The 26,631-nt window shown below is 41.4% G+C and overlaps 1 protein-coding gene across 1 annotated transcript in view; it reads left to right on the top strand.

Moving 5' to 3' along the window:
• The first annotated feature begins 1,003 nt into the window (after nt 1–1,003).
• Nucleotides 1,004–26,631, top strand: part of lrfn5a (leucine rich repeat and fibronectin type III domain containing 5a) — a 44,133-nt gene continuing 18,505 nt past the window's right edge. Inside the window, exon 1 of the mRNA XM_071382551.1 lies at nt 1,004–2,316. The gene's annotated coding sequence lies outside the window, so the exon portion shown is untranslated. The remainder of the gene's footprint in view (nt 2,317–26,631) is intronic.

Below are 26,631 nucleotides of genomic sequence, written 5' to 3'. Positions count from 1 at the left end.
CACTAGTGCAGGGTTTCCCAAAATCGGTCCTGGGGACCCCAAGGGGTGCAGGTTTTTGTTTTTGCCATAGCACTACACAGCTGATTCAAATAATCAAATAATCATCAAGCTTTGATCATATGAACCAGCTGTGTAGTGTTCAGGCAAAAACCCAAACGTGCACCCCTTGGCGTCCCGAGGGCCGAGTTTGGGAAACCCTGCAGCAGTGTTTGACAAAGTTAGGAGATTGCAGAATCTTAATACGTCATCGAACATTGGTTTACACTGGCTGTTCATGAGGCATGGCCGCTGGGAACTATAGCCCTACATCATTCCAGCATAATTGTAATACAAATGCGACAAGAATTTGCTTCGAAAATGCAGAAACCTTTAAGATGTTAAAATTATATATTAAAGTTCTGTACTCGAGTCCCTTGATGCCATTGAAGAAGTTGGCGCGGTCCCTGGGGCTGAATCGCTCGTGATACTCCAGTATTGAAAAATAATTGTGTAGAGATTAGTTCTGTCCATGGTACTGAATCGCTCGCTGAAGCAGTGTATATACTGTATGTTCGCGCTGTCCGTAGTGCTAAATCCCTCAAGGTAGTAGCTAACGTATTACAGTAAACTTGCATTGATGAAGTCCGTTACAGTAAACATGCGTTGATGAAGTCCTTGTAAACGGAGTAAATTTCAACATGTGAACATAGGTTAAAACAGGTTAGTAGAACATGTCTAGACTCTATTGTCATAATAACTCCACTGTAGATGTAGATACCGTCTGCATGTTCCTTCTGAGTGGAGAGGCCTTGTCTTGAAGGCACTGAGTCGCATCCAATGAAATGTATTTATTGTAAGAGCTAAAATGTATACTGAGAAGCATTGACTTGCGCTATTACAACTGCAGTAACACAACACACCGTTTGGAAGTAATGTGAAACCTTGTGTTAGAGGAGCCAATATCCTACTCTTGCGATATTCCGTGCAGTTACCCAATAGACTTCAGTTGCCGTTGCTAAATTTAGCAAATGTTTTATGAACAGCGTAAAGGCATAACGTCTGCGAAGACTATAAACTATATTATAGTCAGTATCCCTCTTAATTGTTAGTGCAAAAATACAACAGGTGTATTAATCATTGTCAATTGTAAAAGTTATGCAACAAAAGAGTCGGGTGCGTGCAGTCGGTTTCCTCCAAGATTATGCACGGGATCCTATGGTTTGACATCAGAGCGGTTCTATTGCCCATGTAGCGTCGTTCTTTAGGCCTACCTCTTTTGTTCAATGCAATACTATCCCGTCTTCCCTGCAAAAGCTCTACCACCAGCACTTCTTTAGCAGGTCCCACAGAGTGAAAGGCTGAATCAAGGAGTACGAACGAACGTGAGTCTGAGCCAATCCGTGATGACTTCCTCCATGTTTTTCCAATCGAAAGGAGAGGGAAAATAGCTAACATCACATGTCCCAGTAACTGCTGCTAAAGGTCTTAGTTTGTTAAATCTTCTCGACTGGTAGAACTAACTATTTTGGGGGGATGGAAGCACAACGATGGCAATAGGGGGAGAACCACTCATTTGTGCAGTGTAATGTGCGTCCCTTCTTTTTGGTCGAGGTTTCAAATCGAAAATCCATTGAGCAGCATATATTTGGATAATAAAGCGCTGTTGCGGGGCTGAATAGCTGAGAATACACTGAAGAAGGACTGAAGGAGCAAGCCTTTTGATAACTTGGATGGAGGGCAAGCAGCACTCAGTCACTGTGGATTAACTCGGCGTAGAGGCACAGCGGGGGGAAGTGCGCTGGAGGTGCAAAGGTCTCCCTGCTGAGAGTTGATCCGAGTTCCCCATAGCAGCCACTTTATCGCACTCGGCTGCAGAGACGTGCGATCGGCTAAATAGAGCAAGCCGGTGTTACTGCGGAGGAAAGCCTCTACTGTTGAGAGGTGTGTCGACGAGCGGCAGGAGAATGGCAAGGGCTTTAGCGAGTCTGAGGGAAAAGCAAACGCCCGTTTTTCAGCAAAGGATTCTGTCGAACCGCGTTGGAATTTGACTTTCTCTGTGTTGGTTTATTTGGATCTTTATTTTAAACTCGGAAGAAAATGAGCACAAGTGGATTGGATTCTGAGGGGTACAAACCAATGGCATATTACTCGGGCACTCTGAATAGGTGGGCTGTGCGGAATTGTGCGCTATGAAATCCAGCGCACCTTGTATCGATATAATTTAGCCAAAATCCAATGGAGCAAAACAAAAAGGAACATGGGAAAATATGAAATGTGAGAAAATTCGATTCCCCTGACCCTCGGTGCTCAGATCAGGACTGGCGTTCCTTCTTCAAGGTAAACTTTTACAGTTTAGATGTTAAGAATGTTTGTACATTTTCATCAGTCCTTTTTGTGTTCTTTGGTTCGTCGTTTGTCGACATAAAGAACAAAACAGTGTTAAGATGTGGGCTACGATTGTCAAGGCTGAACCCATTGGGTTCCAAAGCAAGATAACCTGCAGGACGTTGTTGAAAACTAGGTGTGAGCAGTATAACCAGGTATTCAGGTACATCGCAAGGTCAAAAATTCAGGAATTCAAAAATTCAGGAATTCAGTCTGTCTGACTGCAATATTATTAATTTGATGGTATGGGTGTAGATCAACATTACGCAGTGGTATCATTTGTTTGGCCAGGTCGCTGGTTGAAATGTTATACATAGCCTACACAGCATCACAACTGATCCTATCTATCGTTAGGCCTGTTCTATCTTTATCTTGATTTGGGTGAATGTGGTATATTGGTATTTTACTAGGATCCCCGTTATTTATTTGGATCACCACTCTTCCTGGTGTCCAAAATGTGGTGGCAATGATGGTGTGTGTGTGGGTGTGTTAACGCAGGCACCCTCTTTTACTGCCTCATCCTGTCACGAGGAGCTAGATTGAAATCACCTCCATGTATATGCAAGCTGAGTTCCCATGCCAATTCAACTTGATAGATAACTCCGCTAAATGTCCGCTATGAAATGTGTGTACTAAATGTAGGCTATCCATGCATGTTACAATAGTCTTCAACCTTGGCATAGGTTCAAATGATGATAGAGGATCCAGGCGTCGTCATCTTCTTGCCCTATCCTAGGCGATATATCATGCTCACTACCATGGCACCACTGTCTGGCTGCTTGATGCAGCCCACATAACCACCCACATATGCTTGATGCACGGGAATTACATGTATCGAGATGATACGTAAATGAGCAACATTATTCTATAATAATCCTTTGGTGAGACATATGGAGTTCATATTTGCTATGTATAGGTAAAGGCAATGCATGGATGTTATTTAGAATGGCAACAATGTGTCCTAGGAAATTCACAACTTACGCAGTATTCTTGCGCGCGTATTTGCGTTTGAGTTAGCTTTCTGTACTTGTGGTACCATTTGTGCATCAAAACTATGTCATCTAGTGAGTACAATAGAATACGTCAATGCCCATTTGAATTCCACATCACAAGGCGTTTATTTTATTTCAGCAACGCTGGTTGTCGGGTAGGCTATCTTTACGCACGTGCGCTTCTATAAATCGAATCTGATTAACACGACATATTTCAATACTTCAGACCCCACGACATGTCACCCTTAACGGGGCAGGGTAGCTGTCATGGTATTGGTTTCAACAATGTGTTTGTTGTGCTTTATAGTCAAACGTGTGCTATTTTAGGGCGTCATTATGAGGAGACAATGACACGTCTCTGTGTTCTGATGAGGCTTACCTGCGCATGTTTATCCATTGACATGTATCTCACACCTGTCACATGGAAGCATATGGGCAAAGCACTATTATTACCATATATGAAGTTGATATACACATTTACTTCTAGACGGCAGGGGAATAGAAAACAAATAGGTAGGTAGTTCAGCAGCCCCTGTCAATTCCTAAACCGCTCTTAGAAATGGTTGAAATAGTCACTTGTTTTTGAATGCACATTGTGATATGCTATATAATTAATTTCACTTAATAAACAGTAGTTATGTAATGTACAGTTCTATGTACTGTATGTAAGGGTATTCTGTACTCCATATCTTCTGTCCAAGTCTATAGGTAAACTGAGCTGCAGCTCCCCTGCTAGTGGCTGGTGGTGCTATAATTCAATTTATGCTACTGTACCTCCAAGTCCATACTGCTGCCTGCTTCAGCTCTGAGGGGCTGGGCAGCACTGAAGACGGACTACAGCTTTATCCTACAACCTATAGGCCTAAGGGTGGAGTGGAGAGTGGAATGTATTTTTGATAAACAAATAAGCCTGTATTCAAAAGAAAATATTGTATAGTGCATTATGTATTCATTTTAGACCCGTGGACTTCTTCAATTGTTGTGATATAATTTGAAAGATGTGTCTTTTTTAGATCTGATATGGGCCGTGTGAGAAGTAGTGGCAGCGGTCCCTGTAGCTCTGAGACCTGTTTTAATTACACTAGCAGTGCTTAAGACCCCGTGATGTCCGCGAGCCCGAGCCAAGGAAGGGCACGGTGTGATGATCCTGCTGTTACTGTGATAGGGTAACTGAGGGAATCAAATGCTGCAAAACAACATCCTCCCCCAGGCAGGATTAGCACCACACTCTACCTGGGTGCTCAACAAGTACATACTGTATCCTTTAGTCTACTACAGCATATTGCCTTTGATATGCCCTCTGGGTGCATGTGTGAGAAGTTACCATGACATACACTATTTGAACACATTTACGGCCAATATTACTTGTTCTTACAGAGAGCATACGATCAGCAAGTACTTACGGTCCTCTACTACACCATCTTTATGCCTTTGATATGCGTGTTCTTTTCCCCTCTGTGTGTGTGTGAAGACATACCATGACAGGTTTGAACACATTTATTGATACCTGATACATGAGACATGTATGTCTCAGACAGATAAGTGTTAGCAGATGTGTGACTTGACAGCTCTGGTGGGATGAAACCTGGATAGAGTCGAACATTAAACTAGACATAGCACTCAGCTAAAAATCAGGTGACCCGTGTATGCTGAGTTAGTGTAACCCAAGATGCCTGTTTCCTTTCTAGAGATGTTATGTTTTACCATGATGTGGTATATGCTCTATGCTGTGTTTACCAAATGTTGCATATCCACTTGTCTTTTTTGCATCATATGCTGTCAATGAAACTGGTGATGTGGGGACTGTTATAGTTTGGTCAAGAGTTCAGCACCATGGACAGTTACAAGTGAGATTGTGTCAGAAGTTTGGGAGGCTAGAAGTGTTATTGTGTCAGAACCATGGACAGCTCCTCGCTCTTGATCTGGGTTCTGCGTGGTAGAGTGCACACAACAGGGTAGGTCAGCTGGTAGAGCATGTCGTTTGTGACGTCAAGGTTATGGGTTCGATTCTTACGGGGGACCAGTACGAAAAAGTAAGAGAATGTATGCACTAGAGGTCGGCCGATTAATCGGAATTCCCGATTAATTAGGGACGATTTCAAGTTTTCATAACAATCGGTAATCGTCATTTTTGGACACCGATCATGGCCGATTACATTGCACTCCACGAGGAGACTGCGTGGCAGGCTGACTACCTGTTATGCGAATGCAGCAAGGAGCCAAGGTAAGGTGCTAGCTAGCATTAAACGTATCTTATAAAAAACAATCAATCTTAACATAATCACTAGTTAACTACACATGGTTGATGATATTACTAGTTTATCTAGCTTGTCCTGCGTTGCATATAATCGATGCCGTGCCTGTTAATTTATCATTGAATCATAGCCTACTTCGCCAAACGGGTGATTTAACAAGCGCATTCGCGAAAAAAGCACTGTCGTTGCACCAATGTGTACCTAACCATAAACATCAACAACTTTCTTAAAATCAATACACAGAAGTATATTTTATTAAACCTGCATATTTAGTTAAAAGAAATCCAGGTTAGCAGGCAATATTAAACTAGGGAAATTGTGTCACTTCTCTTGCGTTCATTGCACGCAGAGTCAGGGTATATGCAACAGTTTGGGCCGCCTGGCTCGTTGCGAACTAATTTGCCAGAAATTTACATAATTATGACATAACATTCAAGGTTGTGCAACGTAACAGGAATATTTAGACTTATGGATGCCACCCGTTAGATAAAATACGTAACGGTTCCGTATTTCACTGAAAGAATAAACGTTTTGTTTTCGAAAATATAGTTTCCGGATTTGACCATATTAATGACCTAAGGCTCGTATTTCTGTGTGTTATTATGTTATAATTAAGTATATGATTTGATATTTGATAGAGCAGTCTGACTGAGTGGTGGTAGGCAGCAGCAGGCTCGTAAGCATTCATTCAAATAGCACTTTCGTGCGTTTGCCAGCAGCTCTTCGTTGTGCTTCAAGCATTGAGCTGTTTATGACTTCAAGCCTATCAACTCCGGAGCTAGTTAGCGGTGTGTGCGCTAATAGCGTTTCAATTGGTGACGTCACTCGCTCTGAGACCTTGAAGTAGTTGTTCCCCTTGCTCTGCAAGGGCCGCGGCTTTTGTGGAGCGATGGGTAACGATGCTTCGAGGGTAGCTGTTGTCGATGTGTTCCTGGTTCGAGCCCAGGTAGGGGCGAGGAGAGGGACGGAAGCTATACTGTTTCACTGGCAATACTAAAGTGCCTATAAGAACATCCAATAGTCAAAGGTATATGAATAGTCAAATGGTATAGAGAGAAACAGTCCTATAATAACTACAACCTAAAACGTCTTACCTGGGAATATTGAAGACTCATGTTAAAAGGAACCAGCAGCTTTCATATGGTCTCATGTTCTGAGCAAGGAACTTAAACGTTAGCTTTCTTACATAGCACATATTGCACTTTTACTTTCTTCTCCAGCACTTTGTTTTTGCATTATTTAAACCAAATTGAACATTTTATTGATGTATTATATTAAGTTAAACTAAAAGTGTTCATTCAGTATTGTTGTAATTGTCATTATTACAAATAAATAAATACATTTAAAAAATTGCCCGATTAATCGGTATCGGCTTTTTTTGGTCCTCCAATAATCGGTATCAGTATCGGCGATGAAAAATCATAATCGGTCGACCTCTAGTGTGCACTCACTACAGTAGGTTGCTCTGGATATTCTGCTAAAATGTAAATGTTTCAAGCTCATTCATTAACTGGGAATCATGGACAGAAACCACATTCTCCGTTTGCTTAAATATACTGTACTGTAGGTTTTTCTGCTCCCAAAACAGCTTTGATATGAGGCTTATGAGAGAGATGTATTTATAATCTATCTGACCTTTATGTGATGTTCTCATTGGATTTTGTGGTAATCATTATTCTTAGCATTTAATTACCTACTGTGTTTGTAGTGTTTAAGGATGTCTTAGTTTTTATATGATTTGTTAATTGCTAAACAAGGAGTTAACTGTTGAGTCAATTTTAAAAGTCACCAGGCAGCATTGCATTTAAGCACGAGGTTAATAGAGATTGGGCCAAAGTGGATTGCTGAATATGTACATTTAATTAAGAATAATTGAATGAAATACCAATCAGAGGATCAGGTCTGCTAGGCTCTGTATAAGCTGCAGATCCAGATGGGATGTAAATAACATCTTATAGTTTAGATAAACACTGGTGGTCCGTTTAACACATTACAGACTGGCTAGACACCTAGTATGGCAATAGATCCCTTTACTGGTCCTAAATCCATGATCCAGGATTACCTTGAAAGATTACATAATACTTTTACCTTAGTGATAGGTAAATTAACCTTTGTTGTTTTGGATTTCAAATTAAAAATAAATATTGGTTTGTGATATTTAATGGAAGCAAGTTTTTAGGAGTTTTTACTTATAGTATAGACTAAACACTGGTATCCAATGTACCTTATTTAAGAGAGCATAGAATCAGACCGGCATAGATCGTTGCCAAGGAAGCTGTGGAGTCCTAATGCTTCTGGAGGATCCCAAACCAAATCAGGAGTTACAGTTCATTAGCGTAGGAGAAAACTTCAGCTGGGAACGACTAATCAAAACCACCATTAGTTTGATTAGTAGTTCATTTCCTTAATTTGGTGTTCCTCAAGTTGTTTATGCAGGGTGAGCTTTGTGTCAGTGTGTCATTGTAATGTGGTGACTAGAATGGGCTCCTCTGTCTGTCTGTGAGTGGGATGGACTTTGAAGGGTGTTTGTCTGTGATAATGAGCTGTCAAGGTGACAGCGGTGGGTTGTTTTGATCTTGCAACCACCTGCTGGTTTAAACAGGAGAAAAGTGGCAGTCAGGAATGGTAATAGTTTCTGTGGTGAAGGACAGTGAGTCTGTGATGCGGTTATGCATTTGACTGATGAGGCACTGATCCCTAATTACTAAAATATTGATATGCACTGGGGTAAATCCCAAATTAAATGACAGTAGAACTTCATGTTCTGTTATTTTTACAGCAGAGACACCAGGGATGAGCGCATACGTATTTGGATATAAATTATTTCTCAGTTTACTTTCAGACAACATGTAAAACCACAGTAAGTGAGTCTATGGGAACAAGACCCATGAAATAGTTATGTATTGAGACCCAAAAGGCAATTCATCTCAGAAGACCTGCCAACCACAAGAGCAGGGGGATGTTTGGATGTTCGATAGCATGGGCTATGTATAGGAAAGGTTAAGTTAGCGAGTTCCACTGCTGATTTGTATTCTTCCACTCTAATCAAGGACTGGTCGAGACCTGGGACACCAAGTGGGTACAGTTAATTATCAGGTAGAATAGAAAACTGGCAGTACTCCGGACCTCCAGCTCGGATTTGAATACCCCTGTTCTATAGCATGGGATAAGCATAGAAATTAAAATTTAAACCCACTAAGAAACATATGTATTCTGTTGATAGGGCAGGAGAGTTCATCTGTCTAAATCAACACTGAGGAAAAAAATTGTTTAGTACTATCCCAGGACTTTGTAAATACAGTATTTACCAAGAAGGGTCCAGAACCAGGCTTGTTATTCACACAGTTAATGCAATTTTCTGTTTTCATTCTATTTTTCCATTTATAGTTTCCAATATCACATTTTTGGGGGGTTATAGCTTTAATTTGATAACAAAGAATCAGCAGAGCTGTCCTGGTGGTACATTACTGGTCAATTTGCATTTGGGAAAATATAATACATCAAAACAATGAAATAACACATATGGAATCATGTAGTAACCAAAAAAGTGTGAAACAAATCAAAATATATTAAATTTTTTAGATTCTTCAAAGTAGCCACCCTTTGCCTTGATCACAGCTTTGCACACTCTTGGCAAGCTAATGTACTATTTCAAGCTAATGTACTATTTCAAGCTAATGTATTATCCTCTTTCATGATGTGTAGTCTAGCCACTTTCAGTTAAAACATTAATATTCACAATATTCTCTTAGCCTGTTAGGTGTTTGTAAATACAAACATATCATAATACTATCTATCTTTATAATCTTAATGCTTTGTGGGCAGCTATCAGCTTTTTGCGACTGTCAGTAAATTGTAGTGTGTAAGGTTCTGGGCCGACGTCCTGTAGTGTGATGAGATTAGTTTGAATAGGTGGGTATATCCTCTTCTCTGCCTGGCCTTAATCTGCCCAGCAACACACGGACCCTGCCGTACCCTGCTGTACATATGGCACATTTGACAAGATTACACACACCACTGATGGGAAAAGCCCTTAACGAGGCTTTGGCTGTGACAGACAGAGGCAGAACTACAGACACAAGCTGCAGAGCTATTCTGTACAGTAACAATAATTCATTTATTGGATTTATATAGTGCTTTTCTACCAACTGAGGTACTCAAAGCGCTTTTCATAGTAATGGGGAAACTCACCTCATCCACCGCCAATGTGTAGCACCCACCTGGGTGAAGCATGGCGACCATTTTTGTGCCAGAACGCTCACCACACATCAGCTTTCAGGTGGAGAGGTGAGGAGTGATAAATGCCAATTAGGAATGATGCTTTGGCTGTGATAGAGGTAGAGCCTCAGGAAACTACAGAGCCATTTTGGCTCACTACAGCACCGCCACACAGTGTTCCCAGCAGCCCCACCTCCCCTTCTTAATCATATTACTCTAAAGAGCAGATTATTTAAAAAAAATTACCTTCTTGTGATTTCAGTTTAAATGCAATTAGCCAAACCACACATTTGATTTTAATAGCTGTTTTATGTATTGCATTTTCCAAGCAACCAACCTAGCTATAGCTATATACAGTTGTGTGTGTGTGTGTGTGTATATCAGTGTGATAGCCAGACTACTAAATAGTCAATTAATGATACCCAAACTATCTGCACTGACTCTATCTGCACTGACTCTATCTTGCACTGACCCTACGCACTCTCACTATACTTTATATACACACCATATACACTCTCACTATACTTTATATACACACCATATACACACTGACTATACTTTATATACACACCATATACACTCTCACTATACTTTATATACACACCATATACACTCTCACTATACTTTATATACACACCATATACACACTGACTAGACTTTATATACACACCATATACACACTGACTAGACTTTATATACACACCATATACACACTGACTAGACTTTATATACACACCATATACACACTGACTAGACTTTATATACACACCATATACACACTGACTAGACTTTATATACACACCATATACACACTGACTAGACTTTATATACACACCATATACACTCTCACTATACTTTATATACACACCATATACACACTGACTAGACTTTATATACACACCATATACACACTGACTAGACTTTATATACACACCATATACACACTCACTCACACACACTACACTGTCACTCCCACACAAATCCCTAACACATTCTCTTCAAACACTACATGCGCACACGCTCACGCACACACACACACACATAACACACACGCATACCGACACAACACAAACCAACAAACATACTTACACACACGCACACACTTTTACACTTATCATTTGCTGCTGCTATTCTGATCTTTATTTTACTGTTATTATTATCTTTCCGGATGCCTAATCACTTTACCCTGCCTTCATGTACATACAGTATCTACGTCATGTTCCTTTGCACATTGATCTGGTACTGGTACTCCCTGTATTTAGCGTCATTCTTGTGTATTTTATTTTATTCCTCTAGTGTTAGTTACTATTTTATATATATATTTATTTTTTTACTCTGCATTGTTGTACAGGTTCGTAAGCAAACATTTCACTGTAAAGTCTGCACAAATTGTATTCGGCGCATGTGATGAATAGAATGTAATTTGATTTGTGATTAGGGATTATCATTTGGCACCATACTCAGGATACTGCCAGACCTTCAAATGGGTTTCTTTCTAACACTTCAGCAGGGCTTGATTGAGCTTGCCTGGTGGATATGAATACATGCATGAATAGTGATGTTCCTTTGGCACCATACTCAGGATACTGCTAATGATGCACGTTGAGGTAGCCAGTCTGGTACAGTGTACAGTGTATGTCATGCATCACGTTTAGTGAGATGGAGCATGGAACCCTAATCCCCAACTCTTATGAGGTGGCAGCCATCTGTCCTGGCTGGCTTGTGTTCTATTATTAAAAACCCTATCCTGTAGTCAAATGACCTATTGGCCTCATGGGTGGAATGTTATTCATATTTTTCATAATTTCATAGTTTATGTATATATACGTATATATTTTACTGACGAAAATCTGGTGTTTCCATGTCAAACAGTTTTGTTATATTTCAGTCTTCTGTGATGTATATAAAGTGTAACACTGGGATGCAAACTCAAAATGTAATACATTTCAACTCTATCTGACATGGTACGACCATGTGTGTGAGGTGTATACTTTTGTTTCAAAGTAAATTCTCTATGTGACCCTGATTTAGCCCACTGCAATAAAAGGTTGATGCCTGCTGTGGATTGACAGAATGGCTAATTCTGTGGCGATGTAGCCTATAACATACTTGGCCTATTATTGGGAATTGCCATAATGCAGACATGCAGTGTATTTATCAGAGATGAGATCGAATAACAACATCAAGGCAAAATAAGAGTTTTGGACTGTATTCAATCCGTTTCGCCGATGTAAAGGTCATTTCAGACGTTTACCATAAATGCAGTCTGCGACTGTGGGAACATTGTCAACCGCGCTATAAAGTGTATTTTCTCTGCTACGGATTGAATAGGAATCTAAATCTAGATTCCAAGAATATTTAGATATTCCTGACGCGTTGTGATAACGGAGGTTGGGTTTCAGGTTTTATGGTGCATCTGATCTGAGTGTTCTCTGAGAGCCACCTCTTATATTGCTCCACACACAGTAATGAATTGGAATAGCTTTGTGCACATCTGTATTCAGCATAGAGGCCACAGTGTGATACTATAATGGTGTCTCTTGCTTCATTGAGGATAGGCTCATACCAGTTATACGCCTGCAGACAGTTGTGCTGAATACAAATGTAGGTTCCTGCATCTCTCTCATTTAATTAAAAAAACGATTGATCAAACACCAACAATTTTTTTAATCCTCTGAGCATCCTCTGAGCATGCACTCAACCAGGTTCATTTCATATCTTCTGTGACCCTAAGTTACAGTTTGATATAATACTTTGTAATGTATCATATTCTTTCCCTGGTGCACTTAAAGACAAACACACGGAAAAGAACAAAGAGTCGCTAGAATATTACAGATGAATAATTAAGGGAGCCGAATATCTCGGGAGAGATAGAGATAACGTTAATGCCTTGGTGGTGGTGGGGATATTTCAAGTATTTATTGCATTAGAGATGAGGAAAGTGTCTGGAGGAGCCCAGCTAGTTAGGGCATTGAGTTGAATAAACCCATGAGGACAGATGAAAGGATGATAGGACAGTCTCCACTCCCCAGTATTTGCTCTGTCAAATAGGAGTCTGGAGACAGTTACATGCAGTGCATGACTGAAACTCTATATATTACATAACGTTAGATTGGGCTTTTGTCAAACCTAATGTCAATGTACTATTGTGAAGCTATAAACTGGGTAAGAATACATGGGAAGGGGGAGGGAGAGGGAGGGAGCGAGGGAGGGAAAGGGAGAGAGAGAGGAAGGATGGGAAAGGGAGAGATAGATGGGAGAGGGAGAGAGAGAGAGAGAGGAGAGAGGGAAAGGGTGAGAGAGGGAAATGGAGAGAGAGGGAAAGGGAGAGAGGGGAAAGGGAGAGAGATTACAATTGCAATTATTCTTTACACTTCTTTGCATCATTCCACTGCTGAATTGAGCTTCCTATACCGATATTCTACAGAGGTGTGCTAGTGCAGGCTACTTATTTGACTCCCATTAAAAGATAAATGTTTAAACCGTAAAGATTCAATTAAACACTTCGTAATTTGCACAGCGGGAGACGAAACAGGGCCAGACTGTCACTATGAGTTTATTTCTAAGCTTATATTCATAAGCAGTGGGGTTGGGAGAGGTGGACAGATGCTGTTCACCATCACACCTTCCAAAGAGGAAGGCGAGGACATGACAGGGAGTAGAGGGAAGAGATAAGAGGAGGGAGTAGAGGGAAGAGAGGAGAGGAGGGAGGAGATGGGGGGGAGTAGAGGGAAGAGAGGAGAGGAGGGAGGAGATGAGGGGGAGTAGAGGGAAGCGAGGAGGGAGGAGATGAGAGGGAGTAGAGGGAAGAGAGGAGAGGAGGGAGGAGATGAGGGGGAGTAGAGGGAAGAGAGGAGAGGAGGGAGGAGATGAGGGGGAGTAGAGGGAAGAGAGGAGAGGAGGGAGGAGATGAGGGGGAGTAGAGGGAAGAGAGGAGGGAGGAGATGAGAGGGAGTAGAGGGAAGAGAGGAGAAGAGGGAGGGAGGAGATGAGGGGGAGTAGAGGGAAGAGAGGAGAGGAGGGAGGAGATGGGGGAGTAGAGGGAAGAGAGGAGAGGAGGGAGGAGATGAGGGGGAGTAGAGGGACGAGAGGAGAGGAGGGAGGAGATGGGGGGAGATGGGGGGAGTAGAGGGAAGAGAGGAGGGAGAAGATGAGAGGGAGTAGAGGGAAGAGAGGAGGGAGGAGATGAGAGGGAGTAGAGAGAGGAGAGGAGGGAGGAAATGAGGGGGAGTAGAGGGAGGAGGGAGGAGATGAGGGAAGAGAGGAGAGGAGGGAGGAGATGAGGAAGCAGAGGTATAGAAAGGACTGGGAGGAGATCTGTTCATTAGAGGACAGGAGAGAGAGGACCCTTATGCCACTGAAACAACCATGGTCCAAGGTCAGGAGAGACAGAGAAGCATGTGGGACAATGTTAGTCAGAGCCAAGCTGAACTACAGTATATGGTAGAGTTGAGTTGAGTAGTTAGACACATCACAATTATGGTTGCCTTTCTGGGTCCTTGGTTATATTCTCGGTTAGAATGGCTTCATCTGCCATGCTGCAATACCTTTATATATATATCTATGTACAATGGGATAATACGACTAAGCGCAATCCATTTTTTACTTCTGTTGGCCATTCTCTGCTCATTTGGTGTGGGATTCCCTTCTGTTCTTAGTGACTAACAGTAGTTCTATCTTTCACAACTAGTTATCCAGGCGTACTGTGAGCGAGTGGCACGGGGAGCAGGGAAGAGGGAGGGAGAGATGAGAGACTGCAACCAACCAAGCCGACTCGCCCTATATTTGACTAATAGCTGTCATAGCTAGGTAATTTATCATCAAATATGATTACATAGTACCTGTCATGGACTGCAGTAAACTGGGAGATACTACTTAGCTAATGTTAGCTAGCTAGGCTAATTGAGGCTGCAGTGCATGTGCTTTCTCATCCTACAGTTACAAATAACAATAACTCCATTCAAAATATTATGTAGCAGCCTACCTGTTGGCTGTTGGTCGTTGTTGCCTATCCTTCTCCTTTACCTTTTAAATACGTCATTTTAATTCATCTCCTAATTTTTGACATACATGGGTATTCGGGTATAGGCGGATACATGAAAATCTTGACTTCAAGCCCATTCTTAGTTATTGTGAATTAGCATTGCTTTGATATTAGTTTTTCACAGTAACAATATTAATCCACTCTCTAATTACCTCCCAGGGAGATTTGAAATATGGGAAGGGATAAAATATGCCAATTAATGACGAACATACAAACTCACACACAGAGAGTGAGAGCGACATGGAGAGAGGGGCTAGGGAGAGAGAGAGGGGAGGGAAATATATGCCAACGACAAACATACAAACTTGAGAGAGAGATTAAATATACCAACGACAAACATACAAACTTGAGAGAGAGATTAAATATACCAACGACAAACATACAAACTTGAGAGAGAGATTAAATATACCAACGACAAACATACAAACTTGAGAGGGAGATTAAATATACCAACGACAAACATACAAACTTGAGAGAGAGATTAAATATACCAACGACAAACATACAAACTCACAAACACACCCTTCCACAGCTGGCATGCTGATTGGGGTCTTAGACAGATAATATAACCATTCTATAGAGACAGTAGAATTATTAGCTATCTAGCTAATAATAACTATCATCCCTCCCTACCTCTCTCCTCTAGCAAGTGAGTGTGTCTCATGGCAGAGAGAGAGAGACAGAGAGAGAGAGAGAGACATGGAGAGAGACAGAGAGAGAGACAGAGAGACAGAGGGGGAGAGAGAGACAGAGGGGGAGAGAGATAGGGAGAGAGAACTATAATGGGACAGAGAGAGAGAGTTAGTGACAGTGCCAATACTCCCATAATGACCCTTTAATGAGGCCCTGCATGTATTGGATAAGCCCATAGTGCATCCATCTCTATTCTCCTCCTTCACTGTTTTCTATTGCTTTCCATCCCGTCATTTGCAGGTTGTCTGCTTGACCTTCAGAGGAAGGTAATCATTAGCATGCACCAGTTTTATTGATTAAGAGAGGGAAAGAGAGAGAGCTTTGCTGGGATATTGTTTCGTAGCGCAGACGGGAGTTTGCATTTTAATAACATCGAGGCTGGGTGGGATGGGTGGGGAGATTGGCAGATTGATGAGCTAGGTTGGTTGATTGGTGGGTTGGTGTTGGTATTGGTGTTGGTGTTGGTGTTGGTGGGGGCATGTGTAATGGCTCGAGAGGAGAGTCTTTGTGACATGTTGCATGCTGGGATGGGACGTCAGCATGGCATGGTGTGCTGTAGTTATGCGCCAAGCACGCAGAGATATAGAGCTGTGGCTGCCTGTACACGCCAGAACAACCTTTTAGCACATTTAACACTGCTCAGGCCCAAGACTGTGAAACGCAAGGACAATATTTCTTAGATTTGAGGAGTTCGAGTTTTAAACTCTCCCAACTCTCAGTTAAATACAGAAATATCTCAGTAGCTTTGCCTCTAGCATGGGAAATGACAGAAAGCATATTGTAGTAGGTCTTGTAGACATTGCATGAACACCATCAAGCTAAAAAATCGTAGTATTTGAAATTCCTAATGGACTTACCTAGCTGCATTTTAATGCATGGTGTACATATTCTAAACAGAACCTCACCTGAATTTATAATAATAGGATGTGTTCTATCTCAGCATACACAGTATAATATGTTTTATGGGAGTTACACAACTGCAGATTGTATTTTTTCTTGCATTTTCGAAGACAGACGCCAAGGCACAGTACACTGCGGTGGGAATGGGTAATCTGTCATGACATTTTATGGCTTTCATACATATTCAGGCTGTGTAACCCGAACAGGATGCACATCGTACATCATAAGTGACCAGAGGGCCATTAAAGACAGTCCTTATTAATTATCACGCCTCTCTACTTCACACACAGAGAACCCAACATGGCAGACAAAAATATGTCTCAGAAGGTAAAATATTTGTTGAGAACTTAACTCTGAGCTTGAATTAATGTGCTTCTATATTAAAATCAATACAGGTCATGAATTCTGTGTAGTTTGTGTTTATTATTCAGCCTTAGATCACAATGCTTGCCTTGCTCAGCCAGTAGCCTCAGCTGTAGTGCAAAGTCAAATAGGGTGACATCACACACAGATCCAATTAACCCCAGGAATATTGTTTTGAAACAAACCAGCTAGCTATAGCTGACACTGTATGGCTTTTGCACTGTTGTTGATGTTTTCTCATCTTGATAATTAAAAACAAAACACATGTATACAGAACCTCGCTATAACATCAAATATTTCTGATTAGAATCGTGTAATACTGTAGCTGTGCCTGTTGTTATCTATCACTATCTTATCTTTCTGTGAGAGCATGGTATCTGCCCACCTCAGTCCTTTGAAGGGCTATGTAGCATAGGCTGTTGTACGGGGCATTATACACTTTGAATTAAGCCCATGAAGTTTTGAAGATGGCCGGCAGAGATAGCACAGACACAGACTGTAGAATCAGCAGTTGCGCTTGCTTGAGGCAGGTAGAAAGTCATGTATTTTGAGAGGCGAGTGGAATGACCTCTCAATGACTCTGTGTGGTGAGTCAATGACAGCTGCGCTATAACAGTCAGGCATTGCATGCTAGGCTAATATGGGACCTGACCTCAACACTACAACAGAAAACTCTGCTGGACTGGGGAAACACTATTGTAGATAGCTAAGTGAGTTAAATATACACAGAGCTGCATGTTGTCCACAAAATTGAATCCAGGGTTTGTTTAATCATATGATCTCCATGACTGATCTAGACCTTGGCTCAAACCCCTACAGCTCTGCTCTGCTAAACAGAGCTCCAACTCTGGCTCCCCTCCTTGTTGGGACATCTCTAGCATTCTGTCTGGGTGCTAAGGTAAAATATATGATGGCCTACTTCTCAGCAGAAGAATGGGATGTGTGTCAATAATGTACAGAGTTGAGGTAGCTAGCTAAGAGAAAGCTGAGAGAGCAGCCATACAGTCACTGAATGGACTTCTAGAATCAGAATTCAGAACATAAAGACCACTTCCACCAGCTAGATAGATCAAAGAGACCCACCGTGTCCTGTTCAATAGCCTGCATCTCTTTAGAGACTCTTTTGAGGCCTCCACCTGGCAGCCTTCCACCTGGCAGCAAAACGTTGTTATGGAGAGAGTTGAGGAGACTAGAGAGAGGAGAGAGATTGATGTCTGAGATGAGATGTCAGACATGGCCTATCGCTGAATGGCCAAAATAGTTTCCAACCAGGAGAGCAGAGTAGAACAGCAGGATTAGATAGGCCCACTTAAATGAGGGGTGTATTCTGCTTCCATCTGCACTGCCAGCGGTTACCCCCCCCTAGGGGCAGCGGCCACACTCAGGACTGTTTTTTCCCCATTGATAGACGGTTTGTGGATGTATTTAAGGTGCTTCCAGAGCAGACATGTCTGGTCTCAAGGACAGGGCATCTGCTAGACTGTCTGTCTGGATGGATGTATCCGTTAGGCTAGCTAGACAGTCATTGATGTCACTATGGCAAACAGTGAACCGATACATTTCCATATTCTCATTTGCTTTGAATATACACTGATCAAGAGTATCATTTCAGCTAAGCCTAGGGTGTGCCAAAGTAACAGGGGAGGATTTCTTTACTGCATTTCTACACACAGGGGAGCTCATTTACTGCATTTCTACACAATTTAAGAAACTCTACATGCAATTTGGAGAACAGCAAAATGGACTCCAGCCATTACCACCTTGTTGCTGTAGCTTTATTCACCTCAGTCAATAAGGGACTTAACATTCTACAAACACATGTCATACAAGAATTAGCTGCTACGCACTAGCTCAGCACCGGGATTAAACCTCTAGTTTCATGTCAAGTCAAACAGCAGTTACCTAGCCAAAGCCATGTACTACAGCCATCTTTACCTCTGCACTGTTTCGAGGAAAAGTTGCACTTTTCCCTGCAGCTACTGTCGACGCGCTCGCCAAAAAGCCAGCCAACCATACTAACAGCTTTCCCTCCGGTCCCAGGTGTCCACATGGTCCTAAAGTCAGCCCCTTATACCGCTAAACTGCATTTTCCTTTTAATCAGGATTTAATAGGGATGATTTTAGCAGCCTATTTTGAATTGTTTGGTGTTGAGCCCCTGACACTGATTATCACTGTTCACTAAAAACTGCATTCTTAGCATAATATATTCAAACCTGCTTCTATCATTATGAACAAACCATGCCATTCCGTTAGGATTTCTATAAGTAGCTGCTTCTGTTTGGAAATGACATGGTATTATTATGTCTAGCCCTAGCAGCAGATGCTCAGACAGAAAAACATCTGAGTTGACCTGAAAGCAGTGAGGTTGAGATTTAACCAAAACAATATCAGCTGGAAAGGAGAGCTATAGCCTGTAGACACATTTGACTGATTATAGGTGTGATAGCATTCAATCAACAAGTCAAGGAACAGCCATAGACTGATTATAGGTGTGATCGCCTTGTATCAGCAGATCCAGGGTCAACTATAGACTGATTGTATGCCTAGGTGTGATACAGATGTTGGATCTTAATTTGAACAAATTTGCTACAGCAGGAAAATAATACTGCAGCATCAGAACGTGAATTATTATGTGGATTATAATTAATGGACATTTTTCTAGGGGTTGATACATTTGATACAAATCAAGATACTAGATATGACAAACTTCAGAAGCCTTTTTAAACCTCAAATAAACTACAAGTTTTAAATATCATGCATTGCAGGAAAGTTGCAACAGGGTAATCAAATTAAGATTCTATATCTGTATATGATTGCTTTGTATGCCTCCTGCTGCTAGGCAGTGGACACACAGACGGAGGAGGAGAGCGATTTGGAGTGGTTGCCCATTAGGCCCTGCATTAATCCCTAAATGTGAAATCAATACAGGAAGTGAAATGTGAGTGGAATAAAAAGGCAGGGGGATCAGGTAAAGGCTATACAGTATGCCTGCCATTGGATCAAAGAGAAATCAATGACAAATAGAATCGTAATGGTTGCAGTTGCACATCATTATTGTATTATAAAACATGATGTTGAAAAGCCGTTCGATGCATTTCTGCAAGCCAAAGTCATAGATTAGTAACAACAAATCTATGAATATTATGTCTTGACCTAATCTCACTATGTCAAAAAGCAGTAGGTGTTGTCAGTCAGTGCCATGTAATTGCTTGTAGCTGCCTCATACTGTAAATGCATTCTGCATACAATGTGTGCAAAATAAATAGTGGGGGTAAGCCATACTGGTAAAACGTGAGCCTATCACAATTAATACAACATGCCCCCATGTTGTGGTTTGAGGAGAACACTTACACTTTGTCAAGGTGGAGATGAGTGGCTGAGACGCTCCTGGACAAGGTGGAGATAAGTGGCCTAGACCGAGGTGCGCGTGGACAACAGTGGATGCATCAATTCAGGCTACAAGTGTAGGCCTATTGACAATCACAGAATGTCATTACAATACACCTAGGTTTCCTAACAGATGTCTCTTTCCATTCATCAAATTGCGGGTTGCACAGTGCACTGTTGGGGTTTGGATGCTGAAATTATTTTGTGAGTGGACGAATGTCCGTAGGTAGTCTACAGGAGCGCCTTTGTTAAGTGATTGTCTGACAATCAGATGAAAACATCACGACTGGTTGTGCTTATGCTATATTAAAAGGATGTATAGTGCGTGTCCATAAGGCTAGGGGAAGCTAAGCTTTCCCTAAAGTACATTTTATTAAATTGCCAAAACAATATATAGCTTAATTAGCTATACATAGATAAATAAAATCATAAAAAATAGGCTACTACACCAGAAAGCATGATTTGGCCACAGTGGATCATTTGCTTCAACAAAACAAAAAGCTTTGAATTGTTTTAAATCGCATAGCCTAATGTCGGAAGGGCCCAAAATTTAGGCAGCTGTCACGCCCTGACCTTAGTATTCTTTGTTTTCTTTATTATTTTGGTTAGGTCAGGGTGTGACGAGGGTGGTATGTGTGTTTTTGTCTTATCTAGGTTTTTTTGTATGTCTAGGTGTGTGTGTCTAGTCTAGACATATGTAGGTCTATGGTGGCCTAGATTGGTTCCCAATTAGAGGCAGCTGTTTATCGTTGTCTCTGATTGGGGATCCTATTTAGGTTGCCATTTTCCAGTTTGGTTTGTGGGTTATTGTCTATGTGATGTTGCATGTTTGCACTCAGTGTTATAGCGGTCACGGTCGTGTTGTTAGTTTGTATTGTTTGTGCTTCATTATTAAAAGGAAGAATGTATTCTAATCACGCTGCGCCTTGGTCTCCTCACTACGACGTTCGTGACAGCAGCGCACTCTGCAAATACCAAATAGATGATTGTTGAGTTGAGACTGTCAATGAAAAGCAGAGAGGCAGGCATATCACAATATTTATAATACAATCGCTGAAAAACTGTTTGGAAAGCAAATGGCTATTGCTGTAAAGAGATGACAATGAAAAGACTCTAATCCGTCTTTTAGCTATACAAATTCTTAACTTAATTGAGCAAACAGTAGCCTATCATATTAGCACTAGCAGAGAACATCGCCCATATCCCCGGTGAGTGTGCATCATCACTATCTTTTTCATTGGGTCAGTACCACCTTTGTTTGTTTTTGGGCAATACTTTCCTCCTCCAGGTCAGACCAACGTCATATTGTATTTGTGTCTCCCCTTTTCGTAGGCCTATTATATGTATCAGACAACATCGTTTTTATTTATCTGTTTGTCCGTGTCAGCAGAGTAGGCTACCATGTCATTTTTCTAGTATAAAAATGTGTGTGCGCAGTTTGGTGTTCGGTACCGGTAAGAAATTAAATCTACTTTCACCCCTGCTGTATTTTGTAGTGTAGATCATTCTGTCATCCATATTCATGGGTAACAGACCCGTGGAACTGGCAGTATTTGTATTTATTCAGGATCCCCATTAGTTCCTGCCAAGGCAGCAGCCTCTCTTCCTGGGGTCCAGCAACATTAAAGCAGTTATATACTGTACAATAAAAAATATTACATGGCATTACATTTCATAACACTTGACACAATACATTAAGTGTGTTCCCTCAGGCCACTACTCTACCATCACATACAGTATCTACAATACAAAATAAAGGTGTACGTGTGTGCAGGGTGTATCTTATCATGTGTATGTATATCAAATCAAATCAAATCAAATTTTATTAGTCACATACACATGGTTAGCAGATGTTAATGCGAGTGTAGCGAAATGCTTGTGCTTCTAGTTCCGACAATGCAGTAATAACCAACAAGTAATCTAACCTAACAATTCCACAACTACGACCTTATACACACACAAGTGTAAAGGGATAAAGAATATGTACATAAAGATATATGAATGAGTGGTGGTACAGAACGGCATAGGCAAGATGCAGTAGATGGTATAGAGTACGGTATATACATATGAGATGAGTACTGTAGGGTATGTAAACATAAAGTGGCATAGTTTAAAGTGGCTAGTGGTACATGTATTACATAAAGATGTAATGTGTGTGTATCTTCACAGTCCCACTGTTCCATAAGGTGTATTTTTATCTGTTTTTAAAATATGATTAAAATCAAATCACATTTTATTGGTCACATACACATGGTTAGCAGATGTTATTGCGAGTGTACTGAAATGCTTGCCTCAGTTATCTGATGTGGAATAGAGTTCCATGTAGTCATGGCTCTATTTAGTACTGTGTGCCTCCCATAGTCTGTTCTTGACTTGGGGATTGTGAAGAGACCTTTGGTGGCATGTCTTGTGGGTTATGCATGGGTGTCCGAGCTGTGTGCCTGATATACATACAGCTGTAGGCCTATCCAAATGTATAGTACAGGAATCCTATACGAAGCAATAAGGCCCGAGGGGGTGTGGTATATGGCCAATATACCACAGATAAGGGCTGTTCTTATGCATGACGCAGTGCCTGGATACAGCTCTTACAAATAAATGTTTTGTCTTACCCATGGTATACAATCTGATATACCATGGCTTTCAGCCAATCAGCATTTAGTACTCGAACCACCCAGTATAAATGATTAGGCCTAGGCCGAGGCTGCTGCCCCCAGTTGGGAATGAGGCGCCTTTGCTGCTTGGTACAGTACCGTCTTGGAATAAGTCTTGGAAAACAAACAAACAGCACATTCAACAGACATCATGGTCTACCACCTAGCTATAATTACAAATCCTATATTCATGCAACAATCAGTCTGCTTTGTCTCGTCTCATAATGAGGATACAGGAATTAGGTCATTTTTCTCTTTCTGGATCCCATACAAGTTTCATGAGAGCAGCAGAGCCACAGCCACTATGTATGTGCTGCTGCCAGTCTAACTGTAGAAATAACTCTGAGCTCTGGACCCGTCCATCTGTAGCACGTTTTATGTTCATATCCCTGGCGTCATGGTAGACAGGCCAGGCTGGGAGGAAGCGGGTGTTTTTGAGAGAGAACAGGACAGGAAGTGTGTGTGTGTCTGTGGAAAAGCCCTCCTCTCTACACTAGCACCACAAACAGACAGATGGCCTCAGTAGATGGCCCGCTACGTTGAGAGATTTGGGGTTAAGCTCCAAAGTTATTCTCATGACTTTGCCGTGCAGCAAACGCACATCCTATTTTTCTCAGACAAGAGGATTTACAGATTTTACTAGAAAAAATAAACAAATAGAATGACGAAGGGAGAGATGGTGGGAGGGATGGTTGTAGTGAGGGATGAAGGGAGGGATGGAGGGTTGAAGGGAGGGTTGAAGGGATGGAGGGAGGGAGGGTTGAAGGGATGGAGAGTGGGATGAGAGAAGGGATGGAGGGAGGGATGGAGAGTTGAAGGGATGGAGAGTGGAAGGGATGGATGGAGAGTTGGAGGGAGGGTTGAAGGGATGGTTGGAGGGAGGGAACACAAACACACACAAAAAGACACACAATGTGCACTACGGAACATAATTTCAGAGGTGTTCGGTTCTGCATGCATGGCAGAGTGCACACACATCGTTACATAAGCATAACGTTCTGTCTGCTGCGTGTGTTAAGGGTCATCAGCCTGCCCACCTCATCTATAACAAAAACGAATCCAAAATTAATGGACACATTTAATTGCCTCACGATCCCCACCACCCTTCATGAAAGAGTTTCCATGCATTTCTAAGTGCTTATTTGTTTTTGCATTATTCATGTCTCTTTAATTGCACAGGGCTCCTGATCTTGTATAGCTAGTGTGCTGTCTATTCTACACTGTTTGAATTATTCAGTGGTACGACTGGCTGGGCTGTTTTCTCTTTTTAACCAGGTGCTGCACACAGAGAGAGAGGGGCGATAGTCATACATGTGTAGCAGCTGTGTGTTGTATTACATGCCTATGGTTTCAGGCACATTGAGGATGTATACAGCATTTGAAAGCACAGCTCTTCACAGTTTCACGTGTGAAGGCTCCACACATACACTACACACAGGCAGACACGCACGCACACACTTATGAAGCGTCCCAGGGGTGTTCCTGTCCGTCTCATGTACGAGGACGTTTTCCCCAATGTAGCCGGAGATGACAAGGGAAAGAATAATAGCCACAGATAGGCAGCATTTCCGTTGTGGAGAAATTATTATTCTGCTAGCATGGGCAGGTGATGAGATTAAGTTTATTGATCACAACATAGCATTTAATCTCCGCTGGGAATCCACATAGAGAAAATGTAAGGGAACATTTACCTGGCAAGGTTTACTCATAGATCATGTAACTTCAGATGGGTTTTACTCTGTAAAGAAGAGTGGCACTTGACCGGATCGGGAGTTGTTGTATTTTCTTCAAATGCCAAAGTCATTACTCATTTCAGAGCATAATGAAAAAGTACTCCCATTTCTTGGAGCTTTGGGGAGATTCAGTTTAAGTCTGTATAGATAACATGTTGTGTTACATTATTCTCATGCCATTTTATGTTTGTGCTGCAGGACATGCACAGTATGTTATAGACAACTCTATCATTGTCCTCCCTAGCACAGTGTGGACTCGAGTCACATGACTTGGACACAAGTCTGACTCGAGTCTTAAATTTGATGACTTGATATAAAATAACTTGAGACTTGACTTGGACCACAAGACTCGGGACTCGACTTTGACTTGAGACTGATCATTTTATCTGGCCAAGTATTGTCATGTTTTGTCACTCATTTTGTTGCACAGAGTCTCCTGTCGATTACTCTCCATGCAGCCAGAGACAATAGCCACAACATCGCAAAACATTGGCTAGTGAAACGCACACTAGGTCCTCTGATTGGACCAGCAAACTGTCAATCAACCCAGTTCGAGTGAGCTAGCAAACAGATTGTTGATTTGCTGTACAGCTATAAGATCAGGTGTAGCACAAACGTAACATTTTAGGGAGAGAGAATTGCCACAAAGAAATATGCAGCTCCAAAAAAATGAAATAATGCAAAGGGTTGTCTAGTAGCCCCAATAAATAGACACGGATTTGTAGTTGAACAAGTCATTGCCTGTATGGATTTTTTTTTTTACTTGTCTTGAGACTCGTGACTCGACTAGACTTGCTCTTAGAATGCACGACTTGGACTTTACTTGACCCATCCTACTTGGGACTCGACTTGAGACTTGAACCATGGAACTTAATAGTTAGTTACTTGGTCCCACCTCTGCCCTAACATAACAATGATACGTAATGTTGTTTAAGCTCAATTTTAGGGTTCAAATGTTGTAATTTGTCACTAGTGATTGTTATATAATCCTACCATGCTTAGCTAGGCTCTCGGTAGAGTTGTCTGTATGAGGTAATCAAATCAAATCAAATTATATTTCTGACATGCGTCAAATACAACAGGTGTAGACCTTACAGTGAAATGCTTACTTACAAGCCCTTAACCAACAATGCAGTTTTAAGAAAAATAAGTGTTAAGAAAGTATTTACTAAAATCAGCTCCAGTTGATGGGTGGTGTGCTGCCACTGCCTTCTCCGCTGTCTTATAAATATCAGAGCCATTCTGCAAAGTTGAAGCTATTGATCCATATACACTCTAGCCTCTCAGCTGTGTCAGCTCTAAAGGGTATGCTGCTCTGTTCTCTACTGTGTATATATACAGCAGGCCAGGTTTCTTTACAGGGCACTAGAGATGTAAGTTACTGTAGCTTACATCAAATGTTTGGTCAGTTGTAGCAGAAAACCGCATTGACAGACTATTAGAAGACTATTAGAAGATGGTGTGGCACATAATGCTGGGGGAGATACAAAGATAGTGAACACAAATTGTGACTTTGGATCTTTTGTCTTATGTTAGGAGAGGACAGTGAACATATGATGTTTGAAAAGGTATGGCATTAGTCGCATGAGTAGAAAACAAAGTAAAAGGCAAGCAGGCATTGATGTTTTAATTTTTTTATTTTTTATTTAACCTTTATTTAACTAGGCAAGTCAGTTAAGAACAAATTCTTATTTACAATGAAGGCCTACCCCGGCCAAACCCGGACGACGCTGGGACAATTGTGCGCCGCCCTATGGGACTCCAAATCACGACCGGATGTGATACAGCCTGGATTCGAACCAGATGTGAGACTGTAACAAAATTGAAATGGAAATAATTTATACTTAATTATTGATTTATCATTTGGTAATGAGGCATAGCTACTGTACAAATGTCTCCATTGTGGTTTAATATGTGTGATGTCATCATATAAACTGCTAATGGATTTGTTTTAGTAATGCTAATGGCGAGCTAAGCTGTTTTCCATGCTAGTCATTACAAATCCAGGGCAATTGATATCACTTCTC

This window comes from Salvelinus alpinus, chromosome 34, assembly GCF_045679555.1.
Source record: "Salvelinus alpinus chromosome 34, SLU_Salpinus.1, whole genome shotgun sequence".
Lineage (NCBI taxonomy): Eukaryota > Metazoa > Chordata > Actinopteri > Salmoniformes > Salmonidae > Salvelinus > Salvelinus alpinus.
The sequence above is the reverse complement of the archived record's forward strand: the minus strand, read 5'-3'. Positions and strand labels throughout refer to the sequence as shown.